A 16,149-nucleotide genomic window follows, 5' to 3' on the forward strand; every position below is an offset into this window, starting at 1 on the left:
GTTACTCCAGTCTTCAAAAAGGGCAGGAAAGATGACCCAGGAAACTATAGGCCAGTCAGCCTCACCCCCATCCATGGAAATATGATAGAACAACTCATCCTCAATGTTGTCACTAAATATACGAAGGACAAGATGGTTATCAAAGAGAGTCAATGTGGATTCACTAAGGGGAAATCCTGTTTTACCAACTTGATAGCTTTCTATGAGTGCATAACTGGCTGGCTAGATGAGGGGAGAGCAGTGGATATCATCTACCTTAACTTCAGCAAGGCTTTTGACACTGTCTTCCATAACAACCTCATCAGAAAGCTCAGGCAGTGTGGCTTGGATCAGTAGACAGTGAGGTGGATCAAGAGCTGGTTGAATGACAGAGCCCAGAGGGTGGTGACCAATGACACAGAATTGAGTTGGAGGCCTGTGACCAGTGGAGTTCCATAGGGATCAGTTCTGGGGCCAGTCTTGTTCAACATCTTCATCAACGACCTGGATGAGGGAACAGAGTGTACCCTCAGCAAGTTCACTGATGACACCAAAGGAGGACTGGCTGGTTCACCGGCCAGTCCTGAATGTCAGGACTGAATGGCTGTGCTGCCATTCAGTGGGATCTTGACCAACTTGAGAGTTGGACAGAGAGGAACCTCATGAGGTTCAACAAGGACAAGTACAGAGTCCTGCATCTGGGAAGGAACAATTCCATGCACCAGTACAGGCTGAAGATCAATCTGCTGGCAAGCAGCTCTGCAGAGAGAGAGACCTGGGAGTCCTGATTGATAATAAACTGAACATGAGCCAGCAATGTGCCCTTGTGGCCAAGAAGGCCAATGGCTTCCTGAGATGCATCAAGAAGAGTGTGGCCAGAAGCTCAAGGGAGGCTCTCTTCCCCCTCTACTTTGACCTGGTGAGGCCTCATCTTGAGTCTGGTGTCCAGTTTTGGGCTTCCCAGCTGAAGAGGGACAGGGAACTTCTGGACAGAGTCCAGCACAGGGCCATCAAGATGATCCTTATGAGGAAAGGCTGTGGGAATCACGGTTGTTTAGTCTAGAGAAGAGGAGATTGAAGCAGAATCTCTTTAATATTTTTAAGTGTATAAATGGTGAATGTGAGGAGGTTGGGGCATTGCTTTTTTCTATTGAGTCTAGCAACAGGACAAGGGGTAATGCGAAGAACCTGGAACACAAAAAGTTCCATTTAAATATAAGGAAAAACTATTTTACTGTGAGGATGAGTGAGCCCTGGCAAAGGCTGCCCAGGGAGGTTGTGGAGTCTCCTTCCTTGGAGGTCTTCAAGAACTGCCTGGACACGTTCTTGTGCAACCTAATCTAGGTGGACATGCTTCTGCAGGGAGGTTGGACTAGATGATCTCTAAAGGTCCCTTCCAACCCCTACCATTCTATGATTCTATTGCAGTTAGTGGAAAAGTATTACTTAAAACACAGTAGAAGGAGGGAGAAACTAAGGGCTTGGTGAATGGATGTGTATCTTCAGAGATGAAAATCTTCTGAGTGTCATGAAACACGCATAAGAAATTAAAAGTTATGGAAACAATGAGATCTAGAAAGACAGAAAGATGATAAAGTAGAAATTCCAGGTAGCAGAAACCAAGTGCTTTTATATCACTATAGATGAGATTGCTAGAAAGAAAAAGGTGTTGCAAGAAAAGAAGAAAGGGAAGGTCATGGATAGAAATGGGAACAAGACTACTCGGGATTGAAAAAATAAGGCTGTCTTAAACAGATGTGAAATGAAACCCTAGAGTATTCAGCACAGCTACCTTATTTCTGTGTCACAGCTGAGCCATCTATAGGAAATATCGTATCACTGGTATTTATACAAATAAAGAGGAAGGACAGTCTATTATTCTATGACAGTCTAAGGCAAAAAGAAAGAATAGGAAATCTTCATTGCGGAATGAAGCAGTTCTTTTTAATTCTTGGTCCTCTGTTTCTTGCCCTTCCATTTTTGGCAGCTGCTATGGGGTAAGCCTTGTTCTTGTAACAGGGATAACACCAAAAAACAAAACACCAGCTACCATGTGTCTTCAGTCTCCTTGTGGGACTCTTTATAAATGTCTGGCTATTTTATGTACTTATGTCAGGGCAAAATTCAAGCTCAAATACAAACAAAAAAATTGTTTCAAATCTTGTTAAGACACTCCCTAAGAGTGAGATAATAATTCATGAGCATTGACGCAATCCTTACAAGTAATCAGCTCTTGCCAAAGACTGAATTAAATTAGAGGGACAGTGTTGAAGCCTGCATCTTGTTAAGACTATACAAGAGGAAAATGTTTCATACATATTTTGCATACATTTTTCCACTGTCTAATTGGGCTGGAGGAGTGAGATAACTCATAGCCTATTGTTCCAGCAAGACACGAGTGTACAGAGAAAAGGGAATTGTTAACAAGCTAATATTAGTCCAGTAACATGACTCGATCATTTTATTTCTATCTATCTGTTGGATGGATGTCAGAAATTCTCATGTAGGAAATTTGTTCTTCCCTTTGCCACAAAGATTAGCTAAAACCTGTGATACCAGTACTTTTGCTGGAAGGAATAGCACAGGAAGGAATAGTGCAGGAACTTCACTGCTGTGTTATTATCTGGGATCTATTATGTTTTACATTTTTCAAAAATCTTTAAGCTAGATCTTTGACATTCAACTGCCTATAAAGACATACACCACCTGATGAGAAGCTTTGATGTGCATTTTGAGGATTAAATAATCTAGATGGAAGGCAATGTGTTTCCAGCCAAGAAGAAAACTATGGAGGAAATTTTGCCTCCTGCCGTTTAGCACTGCTGGCAGTCAATACCTTTTAGCCTACCCTCTAAACTTGATTTCATACATATTTACAGACTATTTTTCCTCTTACTACTAATTCTTTTGAGACCAAATTAAGAACAAAGATAGCAGGAACAGGCTTCATCAAATAAAAATGTAAATATGCTGCATCTCATTTTTGCATGAAGAAAGTTTATTTAAATATTTTCTCAAATGGAATATCTTTGCAGTATCATTATTGCTTGCAACCGGAAAAGTAATAGCTTTACAAGTCAGAGTAACCCATTGAGGCTTAAGAAAATGTATGCATTTAAATAATGTAGTTTACTTAGAAAAAAAAAAAAAAACCAACATAAAACCAACCTAGAATTTTCTGCATTTTTGGACAAGAAAAGAATACTAACAAAAAAACAATATTAAATACTAAATAAAGGATAATCCTACTTCCTGTAATCGAGGTACATTGTCAAGTGGCTCAAGAGCTTTAACTGTGAAAAACCTAAAGCTAAAACTAAAATTTATAGTCCTTTTACAAAGTGAGATAAACTATAACACATTTCAAATTTTCATTTTCTTAAAGAAGGCCTAAAAGCCATTAATGCTTTCTTAATTAACAGCCCACTTTTTCTATCGGATTGACTTCACAGGTAAATAGGCAAATACGGTACATACAGGTTAACATCTTGATGAAACCAGTGAAGTTACAGCAGTGACTTTGAACTCAAAACCTTACGAGAGTCTGATCTCTTTTACTTAACAATTTAATAAAAAAAAAAAAACTAAAACCAATATCTTGCCTAACTTAATGCTCCAACATTTTTTTTTTCCTCAGTTATTATGTCTACCCACAACCAAATAGGAATTCTGAATGGATCCCAAAAAAATAGGAGCAAGAATTGTTGCTATAATCAATAGAAGTCTTTATATTTCGTTATCTTTATTTTTATAAAGATTTAAAATGTTTTTTCATCTGTAATGACAGGCTTCAATGAAGTTCAGTACAAAAGATGAAGTTCTGTATAAAGCAAGAAAAGAGTAACTAGACAAGTTTTCTGCATTCTTGTGTGGCACGACATCCATCGTAAGTAAATTTGATCTCTAGATTTCCTTTCATTTTAAGGTTCTTCCATCTCACTCTACCCAAAAAAATCCATAGAAGCTTCCATATGGATTTTGTAGGACCAAAGTAGCATAGGAATTTGTAATTCTATCTTTAAAACACTTAAGCGGTTTATTCCATCTGATGTTTCCCTACATATCCTATCAGGCATTCACTACATCTCCTGTAGTTAAAAAGTATCAGAGTGGGCTTGGTAGGGTTTTAAACATGTCTATGCTGTTAATGGGTCTCTGCAGACCAATCTCTGGTTTAGATTAGACATCTAGAGATGTTCTGGTAACCAGGTTTGACACAGATGGACACGCTGTTTCTGAAGAGTGCAATGAGAAACATGTAGGAAAATTTAAGGGTTGCAACAGGAAGTCCACTGTTTTTTCCAGATTGTATCAAACTTTAGTTTCCTCTGCACTCCTCAGCTTCTAAGAGCGTTCAGACCAAACTCACTGAGCTAAGGATGCTAGGATTTACATGGGAATCCATATATTATCCTCATCTGCAGGTGTTCCTTCTCAGAAGAATATATTAGGGCCCACTACCTTGAATTATTTTGAGAAAATGAATCACAGGAATACCATTTCTAAAGTGTCGTATATTCACAAGCACGATATTAAACTGTTATGTGTTTGTTATATAGCATATAGTTACCTTTTGTTCATGTCTCATGATATTTCTATATAGGGCAAGATAAAATCTACTTGAAAGAAGAGCAAATATGTTAACAGTTTTTTGGGTTTTCATCAAGAAAACTCATCCAGACAGGAAGGAGAGATTAATCTTTTTGTAAGTGCTGGCAACATTTCAGAGATGTATCTACAAAGATTTGTGACAAGTTTAATGATGACATTATATAGAATGGCGAGGAGACTAAACACAAATTTAAAGAGCAAAACTTCCCCACTGAGTCTTTGTCTACATCAATGAGCAAACTGTGTGGTGTTTAAACACAAGCCCCTGAGCTGGTAGCCACATTGATTATCTGTATGCCTATTCCTACAAGTTTGCAATATTTAGGAGACCTAAATATTCTTAGTTCAAGTTTGTCCCCCATGGTTAAACTGAATTTCTCTGTTTCTTCAGGAAAAAAAAAAATCTTCAACTCACTCTCTGTAACCACTGTGCCAGTTCTTTGCCCCTACAGATTGTAAGGCAATGGTGAAATGGGCCCTAGGAATATGTCCCTCCTTCATTTTATTGGCAACTGTCATACAAACAGCTTGACATTTCTTTAACTGCTGAACTCAAAATGCACAAAAATATTAAGAGTACACAATTCTTCAGGAAATTTTAAGGTTTTCCTGGAGACTAGGAACACAAATTTAGAAAGTCTGTGATAATGAGCTAAATCTAGGAAAGAAAAAGATACTATGTTCTGAAAATGAAAAAAAAAGAATAAAGAAAATAAAGATTTAAGATCGACCTTTAAAAGAAAATATTTCTTGCTAAATGTTTTTCTTTAAAAGCCTGGCATCTGATTTCTGCAGATAAAATATGTTCATGACAGTAAGTGTTTTCTTAAGATTACATCATATAATTTGTGAGAATTTAAAAAACTACAATGTTTTTCCCATCTGCAGGCTTATATTCAGGAGATATGTTTAGCAAATTGTCCTGCAAGGACTGTATAAATCTGAATTAAACAAATCACAATCTCAGAGGCTTCACCATTTTAATTAAAAGGTGAATTTTTCACTTTTATTTTGTTATTCTTGCCTCCTGGGTCTGATTTATAACTTTTGTTACACAATTATATTCATTTATTTCTTTGTGCCATGTTGTATGTTATTTCAAAAGTAACATCTAGGATGTCCTTGCTTTAAAATGTAGATTTAGCCTCTCTGGATGAAACTTGGTAGAACATCTGTGTTTGAAAGTATGAAAAATTACCACATTTTCTGAGTGAAGCAGGCTGAGTGCTCACATTATACTGCCTCTAAGAGAAAATTAAAGTGCTACTGATAGCTAAGGGACTGGATGGCTCAAGGGAATCATAGTGTGACACAGTCTTTCATCTGATGAAAACCAGCATGAATTTAGCCCATGCTGATAATGACCAAAAGTCATTATCATTTGTTCAGTAATTTATTTAAAATGAGTTAGGGGTCCAGCTCACGTCTTGGTGGTAAGGAGTCCAAATTAGAACTGGGCAAGTAATAAAGAAATATCCACAAAAACTGTTTCAGCGTTTAAAATTAGTATGCTTAAACTTCTTTGTGTTTATTACCTTCTTCATATTTATCAGACAATTCTAGAAGGAAAGATGTTTGTGAATTAAAGATGTATCTGCACATTCTCAGAGAAAGTAAATCCTGACTTTATGAAGACAAGTATTTGCAGTGAAATAAAGATGTATTTTTTAGAATTCTGCTTATTCAACTAAATACATTAAAATATGTTCATTAAAATATGGTCTCTGTGCCTCATCAAAACTAACAAATTGCTTCTATTTTGTGAATCGGGTGTTAATAAATGAAGTGCTTTTGAGAAAGCTAGAGGATCATGGCTATTTACTATGACAACAACAAAAAAAGTAAAGAAAACCATCTCACAAGTAAAATAGAAAAAGAGATTTCATAAAAATATGTGATGTTGTATTAATATTTGGAATAAACTGAGGCCTGGTGGAAATGAGAATGAATCTTTGCAGAGGTGGAACAAAGACTGGTGAGTGAAGTCATTCTGGCAATGTAGCCAGGGGATAAAAATCACAGACTGCTGTACAAGAGACTACAAAAATCTAGTAGAAGTTTTTACTTGGCTTATATTCTCAAAAATGGATGCATAGATAAATATTGCTATCTTGAATATCTTTCTTATATTCCATTTTTTTTTACTGGGCACTACCAGGAAGAGCTTGGCTTGGTCTTCTTTACTAATTCCCATCAGGTATTTATATACATTCATAAAACTCCTCTAGAGCTTCTCTTCTCCAGGCTGAACAAGCCCAACTGTCTCAGCCTCTTCTCATATGACATGTGCTCCAGACTGTAAAGCATCTTCCTACTTGTTTGCTATGCTCTTTCCAATATATCCATATCTCACTTGTACTGGGGAGGCCAGAACTGGACACAGCACTCCATATGTCTCGCCAAGAGTAAGTAGAGGAAAAAAGGATCAACTTCCTTGGCATTCTGGCAAGATGCTGCCTAACACAACCAAGGAGTCTGTCAGCCTTTTTTGCCGCAAGAGCATATAGCTGTCTAACGGTCAGCTTGGTGTCTACCAGGATCCTAAGGCTTTTGCTACAAAGCCCCTTTCCAGATGGCCAAACCCTGCCTATACTGGAGCATGGATTGGCTGATTTCTAGGTACAGGACTTTACATTTACTCTTTTTTAAATTTTGTGAGGTTTCTTTGTGAGGTTTATGATGGTCTATTTCTCCAGGCTGTCTAGATCTCTCTAAATGACAGCATAGCCTCCTGGTGTATCAGCAGCTCCTCTCAATTTCATATGATCTACAATGCAATTTTGGACTCTGTAACAAATCTCCCATATTCCAAAAGAAAGCAATCAAAACAGGGTGATATCAGCCACAAAAAATGGAGAATTATCTTCCAGAATCTGAGAGACTTTTGCCACAAGCAGGAACAAGGAAAAGTATGTGGGTATAATTATAAAGGTGAGATGATGGCCTTTCATGTGTAAACACATGAAACACTCAAATTCCACTACTATTTTAATAGCAAGGACATTATGGCCTATAGTCTCAGCTTTTAAAGACAAACAAGAAAGGAGGACAACAGTGCTTTATTTCCCTAGTGTTCTACACTCTTGGCTGGCTTCCTGCTTGCCTGGGAACAACAGGGCTCTAGGACCCGCCAAATATACTTAAACAGTAGCAAAATCATAGGCTTAGGGGTGCACTTCCAGCAATTATCTTTCTGTGACTAATGATATGGCACAAGGCCCGTGAAGGTCTGGCCAGACTGCTCCTTCAGACAGCAGATTCTCCTTGCTGAGAAACACCATGTGTAACTGGAAAAAAAAGTATTAGTCCTGATTTACTTCAGCAAGTCTGAGCAGAGGAAAACACCTGGAAGAATTCTCCATGAGAGGAGCCATAAGCTTATTTGTGTTGTTCCTAAACAGTATGTCAGCAACAACATTTCCAATCTGTAATTTGTGCTGTTCACTATGTTCATCATGCCACAGGGAAAAATGATGCTTAAGGCAGAATGATTACACCACACTAGCCTTAAGCTAAAATGACATCATAAATAAACAGTGCAAGAAACAGTAATAATGACAGCAACCAAGACAGATATTAAAAAAACCACACAAAACTAAAATAGAACTTTGGTAAAGTAACACATCTTCCAAGTTACAAAATAAAAGTAATTAGGACATTTAAAGACCCATTCAGAATAACAAAGAGAAAAAATGTCAAACTAAAATCTATTATAATGCTTGAAATTGTCCTTTTAACCTTTATGTCAATTAGCAAAAGTTGCACGTTCATACTCAAGGGCAAAATATAGTCCTTTTCTAGCAAAACATGGAAGTTTGGTAATAATACAGAGTACGTAATGCTTAAAAAGTCATCTATTATAAAATCTAAGGCATGACTGTGTTGGAAAATATTGAGTTTAGCAAAGAAACATGAAATCTGTTTAATTTTGTCCAAAATCCAATAAAACCATCCAATCAAAATTGGAGTGAATTGTCCATTTGCAGACCAGTATCTACAATAAAGGAGACGATGTCTTTACTTGTTGAAAGTAATTAAGTTCTGAACACAAACATCCTCTAACAATAAACCAAATGAGCTCTCAATATAAAATGTCTTCCTTCTCTAAAAATCTGTATAGTGAATATAGCCTGAGGGAACTTTTAACAAAATCTTATAAACCTGAAAACTGACATTAATAGGAAGTACTGATATATCCTTAGTGACAATGAGTTCAATTCTCCTGCCACTGCATAATGGAAACACCAATTGGCTCCAATTTGCTTCGATTGGATTTGCTCCGATCAGTGACAGAAGAATGAGGCCCAGTCCTGCTGAGACATCATTATGAGAGACAGATTTAGCAGAAAGTGTTGGCTATAGCTGAAATATGTGACTCTAACATACTCAGGCTTTGGTTGAAATCCACAGGGGTGGATAGGAGGCAGTAAATGTGGTCAATGCATTCCTTAGAGTCAAAAACTACATTCATAGCATGAGCTCTGTTGGTGAGGTAAAGAACATAGTGTTTCTGTGTTCTCACTGCATATATCAATCTCAAATCCTCCTCTGTGCAAATTTATCTCAGTCCTCTATTCTCAAAAAACCCTCTAGCATCTCACATCTTCTTAATTATTGTGGCTTTTGCACATCTTTCTTTTCTCTTTGCCTAAAAATACACCTCATTTCCTTCCTCATCCTTTCCTCACATCTTAGTCTCTCTCTCCTCCTTCACCAGTCCTTATCAGATCTTTACCCCCTGTACCACAGGAGTTGCGAGGTGGGAGAGCTCTCCCAGAACACCTGCTCAAAGCAACCCAAAGTTCAGACTCTGACAAAAGTATCTTTTCACTCTATTACTCCATCTTTTCTACAGTATTCCTGAACTTTGAAGGAATAAAGAGGCACTACAGTCTTCCTTTTGAAAGCTAGGAAGAAGAAATGAAATCTGTCTTCTTACCATAATGTTCTAACCAAGAAAAGATATATTTCATCAAGAGAAGGTGCAAAGAGAATTTTTGCTGTGCAAAAAAAAAAAAGTGATTAATTCTATACTGAATCCAACTTAATGTTACAATTTTAAAAAAAGCAAAACAACTCAGGATTGAAAATCTATTATAATACTACTTATCAATAGAGAATATTAATTCACATTTTTAAATAAGTGGCTAAAACAGGGATTTAATCTAGATTTACTAAACCAGTAATTGTAGGTCAATTAAGTAGCAATTGGTCATTAAAATATTTGTATTGAGTTTTAACAGCTCCACTACATAAGATTTGCTAAATTACTGTCCAACTTGTGTCTTTAGATGTACTGCAGTGAATTCTGTGAGGTTGCACAGATGAAAATGAGAACAAAGTTTGAGTAAATAGCTGTTTTCTCTCAGGTTAGTGTTTAGCTAACTTACAGTAACTCACTAAGTCTAAATGAAGTGCTTGCTGCAGTTATTGAGGATAGTTAAAGTGTTAGGAATATTATTATGTCACGTGTTTTAGTTGTAAAACATGATAGTAAATGTCTAACAGCATTTATTAATTGCCAAACAAATCTTCAGTTCAGAAAGATTCCAAAGACTGTTGATACATCCATACATAAGTATGGCACCAGGCACATAGGATATGATTTAACATGATTATATCTCAATCTAGGTTATTAGGGCCACAAATAAACTTAGGTTAACAACAATGTGGAAATCTGAACTGGAAAGCAAGGACTGAACTGGACTCTTACCCATCAGCAAAGCACGAAGTGGCAAGAAGTCTCTCATGCAGTTGTGTACTGTGCTCAGTTTTTTTGTCTGCTTGATTATGAAAGCTGGGCTCAGGAAGTACAGGAGCATAGCCTAGGTTCTCCTTCTGCAGCAGAGGTAGCCAAAAGTGGGATGCCATAATTTGCTTGTCAGAATCCAGTACTGTACAGGTAGATGTTTTATCTGTATTTTTCCACCATTGTTTGCTGTTGGCACCTTCACAGAAGGAAAAACAAACATATACCTAACTGTGCATCTCACCCAGTTCTCCCTTAAGACAGCTCTTCTCTTCAGACAATGTACTGTTTTTTCCAATGTGCACAGGGATAAAATATCCCTTTCCCATTATGACTCCTTGGACTTTTTTTTTAATGTTATTCTAACCATATAGGTCCATATGTGGTCCTATCTCACATCTTGTGAAATCAGATAAATCATGTTTTCTTTGGTACAAGGATTTCTTATTTTGTATGAAAATGCAGCTATCAGGAAAAGGTCTTTGGCAGTTAGATGCATTTTATTTTCACCCCTACACACTCGCCTAAACATAAGCTAAGGGATAGCAGTCACAAATAATCCTTTAGATATCATCTTCCCTCCCCCAGCACACCTAGTACAAATTGCCATGGGGGGATGAGGGACCTAAATCACACTGTCACACCCAAGCCAAAGCTGGATTTTGAGTCAATATCCTTTCTTTCATCAAACACTGTCTCTGTGTCAGATAGTCATACCTTTATCATTTCTCTTTCGTGGCAAAGTGCACATGTCCAAGGAACTCAAAACCTTCCTGTCAGCATCAGCCTCTACCTAAATTTTTATTCACAACTGAGTTGACTGACAAAAAAATCCCCTGGACTTCACCCCTAGAGCCTGAGTACTTGCTCAGGATCACACCAAAACTGTGACTAGGACCAGACATGCCCAGACTCTGGCAACAGTGGGGGGGTTTGTGGTTTCCTGAGTTACCAGCTCCAGATTATATTCCTCCACTTTTTGATGTCATTCCAAAGCAGATCCTGCCTGAAACACAACTCTCTCCCTTCTCTCTCAATCACCTAACTGAAACTCTCCTGCAATGTAAGTTCACAATCTTAGAATAAATGTTATTTTTGTAGCCAGTAGCTAATCCTCCAAAAGAAAAGATGTGAAACGTAGCTATTTATTTTCTTAAAGTGAAGCACTCCGGCACCACATTGAACAAAAACATATCCTTTGATGCTTCTTCTGAAATTCTTGTGCTATTATAAACCAGATACAAGTGATTCAATGACTTACACTCCACACAAGTACCTAATTTACCTTTTTGGAGAGGGGGTAAGGGGAAAACTCAAGCGCAGCTGTATAATGTTATGTTGTGATTTTCATTACTACTCCTACCAACTGGACACATGCTACTCAGTCTCCTTAGAAAATACCAACATTCAAAATATAAACCAAATAAACTGATGTTACTTTTATCTCTCTTTCTCATTCTCTGCATTTGCACTTGTGTGACTGATTTGTGTGAAATGGTTTCCAAGTTTTCAAGCAAAAACCAGTTAAGAAACAAAATATTTATACTCTTCTAACTTGTGCTTCCTGCCTAGCTAGATCCAATACAGATGCAAAGTCACTGGTCCACAAGAGCCTTCCACAGATCTGTAATAAATTAATTAAATTAGTGAGTTGTGTTTAGATCAGAGGTTCTTGGCTGCCAGCTCCTAAGAACTTGGGGAATTCAGAACCGCAGAAGGATCATTTGGAGTCCATTTGGCAGAAATGTCAGAAACTTGCTGCTCCTGGGAACATCCTTTTCCAATAACATTTATAGCTCTAGATGGAAGTGAAAAGCACCATATGTTAAGAGTTTCCTGCAAAGCTTCCTGGTAAGAGAGGAAATAAATTCAACTTGTCACATCTGCTCGTGGGCCAGTCAAGTAGGATTTTATCATGGCTTTAAGTGGTTTACAAAACTGTCCTGTTATCGACTGAAGGGAGCTTTGCTTCTCGAGGATTTTTTTCCAATGTGCATGTTTATATAATCTCAAACATTAAATGATTTATTTGTCAGTGGAATTCAGTAACATGTATTATTATTTATCTCTAAACAAAAAAGATTACTCAGCTAACTAACAATTCAGTTGGGAGCCAATTTACATGGTTCAGCTGAATAAAACTAAGCAGTCCCACTCTGCCCTTCAATTTTTTGACCCCATCTCTGTATATTGTATCAAATTTTCCATTACAAAATACATTTAACTACACAAAAGTCAAGCTTCCACCATATTCAGAAATCTTAGGTCCTAAGCACTGTAAATGCAATGCAAACAGCTGGCTTCAAATCCCCAGGGAGTCAGGGATCCCAAAGAAAATCTTATGAACCAATACATCTCTGCAGTTGCTCAAAAAATCATTACTCCCTTTACAGAACACAGATATTTGTTACGTGAATTGCAAAGATAGTATAAAACAAGGTAAGAATATTCTGTGGCAGGAATTTTTGCAAAATTCACAAAGCTATGCAATTAGGTATAGCCAAAATCCACAAGTTACACACACTTTTTTTTGGCATCTTGTCCTGTTCTCACATAATTCAGTGGGAATTTTGCCATTGACTAAACAAAGAAGAGGATTGGGCCCAAACTATGCAGCTATTTGCCAAAATAATCAAGTTACAGGAAATTGCTCCTCAAAAGGTAGACGTGTTTCAGAATTCCAGATGCCTACATGGAGCTGATCTAATTTACACACACTGGGCCATATACTGTTCTCTGCCTCTGCACACAGTTCGCTTTGATGTTAATGGGAATCTGATGCTGCTTCGGGGCAGTGCAGTACATGTCCCTTGGAGCCCATTCATTCCACTCTATCAGTAAAGAGTGAGCACAAAAGCAAGTGGAAGTTACACATCACATTACATCCAATATTCATGCAATTATTGAAGAACGCTGTATGTATTACATTTGCAAACTGTCCATAATAATTTAATTTTCTCTCCTCAATTTATAATATGTTAATTAGGCATGAAATTAAATTCTTTTTAACATACAACTGATTATGTTATAATGTATCCAACAAAGATTGATTACTGAATAATAAATCAAAATTTGCATAAATATTTAGATAATTTATTTTAAGGAATTCTATACTACATAAACAGGTAACATGGGAAAACAGCAAGGACTATGACAGAGATTTCACTCTGCCTTTCAGAGATCTTTTTTATCGTGGTACTCATCAAGACTTTGTTATACATTAGGGAAAAAAAAATGTACTCCATACAATAAGGATCACTGCAGTACTTCAAATGTTATCAGAACATCATAATAAACAGCATATTGTTTTAACACACACTAAGAAAAAGATAACTTGTCAGAAAGGAAGTAAATCACACTTTAACTACAATTTACTTGGGATCCGCTCTTGCTCACATCAATGGAAAAACCTCTTCTTTCTGAGTTTGCATCCACCATTATCGTATCTGACCCTCACAAAGTCTTACTGCAATCATTTCAACCTAGGTTTCTTTGTGACAAAATGACAGTCGTACTCGTTATATTAACAGGGAGTTAAGGGAGGATACTTTATGTTTACAAGTCACCAAGGAAAACTTTAAAATATGATCAGAAATCTAAAGAAACTCCATTAAAGGGGCTGATGAGAATTTGTTCAGCAGATCTCCCAGCAATTCCAGGACTCTTTGTCTGCCTGACAGCTAAACTGTTTTTATGTACTCTTTCTTGAGGAACTTTCCATCAGCAACAGTTCAAATACAGATACATCCTCCCTCCTCTCCACAGTGCCTTCTCCAAAGTTGACTAAGTAAATGGAAAGACTTCCCAAAACCTCATGAGCTTTGGATCAGCTTTACATTTTGCATGATCTTCTCATAAACCAAAGATCATTTACAAGCTAGTCCCAACCTTGGACTCTGTCCTGCCTACACTAAGTGGGGAGATTCCAATTTGAGTTCAGCAGGAAAGAAATGACAAACTGCATGTAACTGGATAAATGTCTCTGCAGGGCTAACTGTTTATGCTTCTTGTTGGCATATTTATAAGTGTCAAAGATATTTTAAAATAATATTATTCAAAACCTGCAGCCAAAACCTTGGAGTAAGTTTTTTTGGACATATTAACTTGCTGCTTACAAGCCAGGATTTGGGAGAAATCACATTGGCTAGAATACAGAACCCTCTTGTAAAAAGAAAATTGAATTTAATGCCCAATTTAAGTTGACCAATTAAACCCAAATTTTAGTGATACAAAGAAAATAAATTTTTATGAGAAAACTATTATGAGAAAAGAAAACTGCAAATGGTTTTTTTTTTTTCCCCATATCTGCTTAGAAGTCACTAATTAACCATCAGCAAGTGCCAGGGAGACATATTTCACACAGGGAATAAGACTGAAAGAGAGTCGATCTTTGGTTCACTGCTGCAAGCTGCTGTGCACCTCTTGAGAAACACTCAGCTCTACATAGGAACCAGTGTGAGCTTTAGTGACTCAGACTGTTACAGCATGAAATTTTTGGGTCTTAATGCAGATTACGATTTAAAAGTATGTTTTCTTGCCCAGAAACTCTGTGATGGATTTGATCTTCAGTAAGTTTTCAGGAAGTACTCATCATTAGTGGAAGGACATAGTGGGATATCAGATTTTAACAAAAACTTGGAGATTATATTTCCCCTGGCTGCTACAACTGTACATCTGAGAAAGGAGGTGGGAGTCCCTGCATGGGTGAGAGCCCATGGGAGGGGGGGGCCTGACACGCTGCCTAAGAGCTCCTCCTGTACTCCTCTCTCAGGGACCACACAGAAAATGCTACAAAGCTGTGGATTTTTTTATTCCACTTCTTCCTACTTCTTTCTCATTTTTAATTACCTTCTCCTTTTTATTTTCAAGATATGGTGTAAGATCTGCTTTTAAGAAGATATGACTACTATGACTATTCCACTGCAAGTGGAGAGCACTAGACTGTCCATATCAGCCAAACCACACTCCACCTCTTAGTATTGTTGTTCCATGTTTGGGATCAGCTTGAACTCCAATTTCCTAAAATGCACAAAACTTTGCGAGCTGCAGCCCTTCAGGTACAAATTGGTAATGCTACACTGAATTCTTAGAGCTTTTTTCTGTGATCTAGAAATGCTTAGAAACATCAATATTCCTTCAGCCCACAGAAAACCTGGAGCACAAGTACACAGTCAGTGACAAAGCTACATGCTGGTCAGCCATCTGGCAATCCACTGGATCATCTGACATCTCATCTCTCCCTCCTCCCAAAATCTGACTAATCATCTTGTTCTTGTTGTTTCAGTTTAAAATTGCTATATAAATCCCTTTTAAAAGATTTTCTGCAGCTATTGGAAGCCATTCTCACCCCATTCCCCTCTCCACTCCGTCATTTGATTTTGTGGTCCCTCAGTCAGGTATAAGGAGGGCAGTGCACTGTCCTCTGTGCCTTCACTACCACATTCCCCACTTGTACTCTTCTTCATCTACTCTTTGTTACTATATTTCTTATATTCAGCACTCTGAGAAAGTGATACAGGATGTTACATGAGGTGTACTGAAATACTTTATTATTAAATATTTTAAATTAATCATGTATGATAGTTAATTATTCATTCAAACAAACCATGAAAAATAGGGACTGCAGCAATTTCCTCTCTCCAGTATCAGATTGCTACTAAATGTATGGCACAATAAAACACTCAAATTAAAACTTCCTGATGTGACACCAAATTACTAAGTATCCCAACTGCTGAAAAATCAGAAGTACAACGCTTGCGCAACATTTGTTATATTCATGTTCTACTTAAAACTGCATCTTATTTGAAAGA

Source organism: Colius striatus, chromosome 10, assembly GCF_028858725.1.
Source record: "Colius striatus isolate bColStr4 chromosome 10, bColStr4.1.hap1, whole genome shotgun sequence".
NCBI classification, from domain to species: Eukaryota; Metazoa; Chordata; class Aves; order Coliiformes; family Coliidae; genus Colius; species Colius striatus.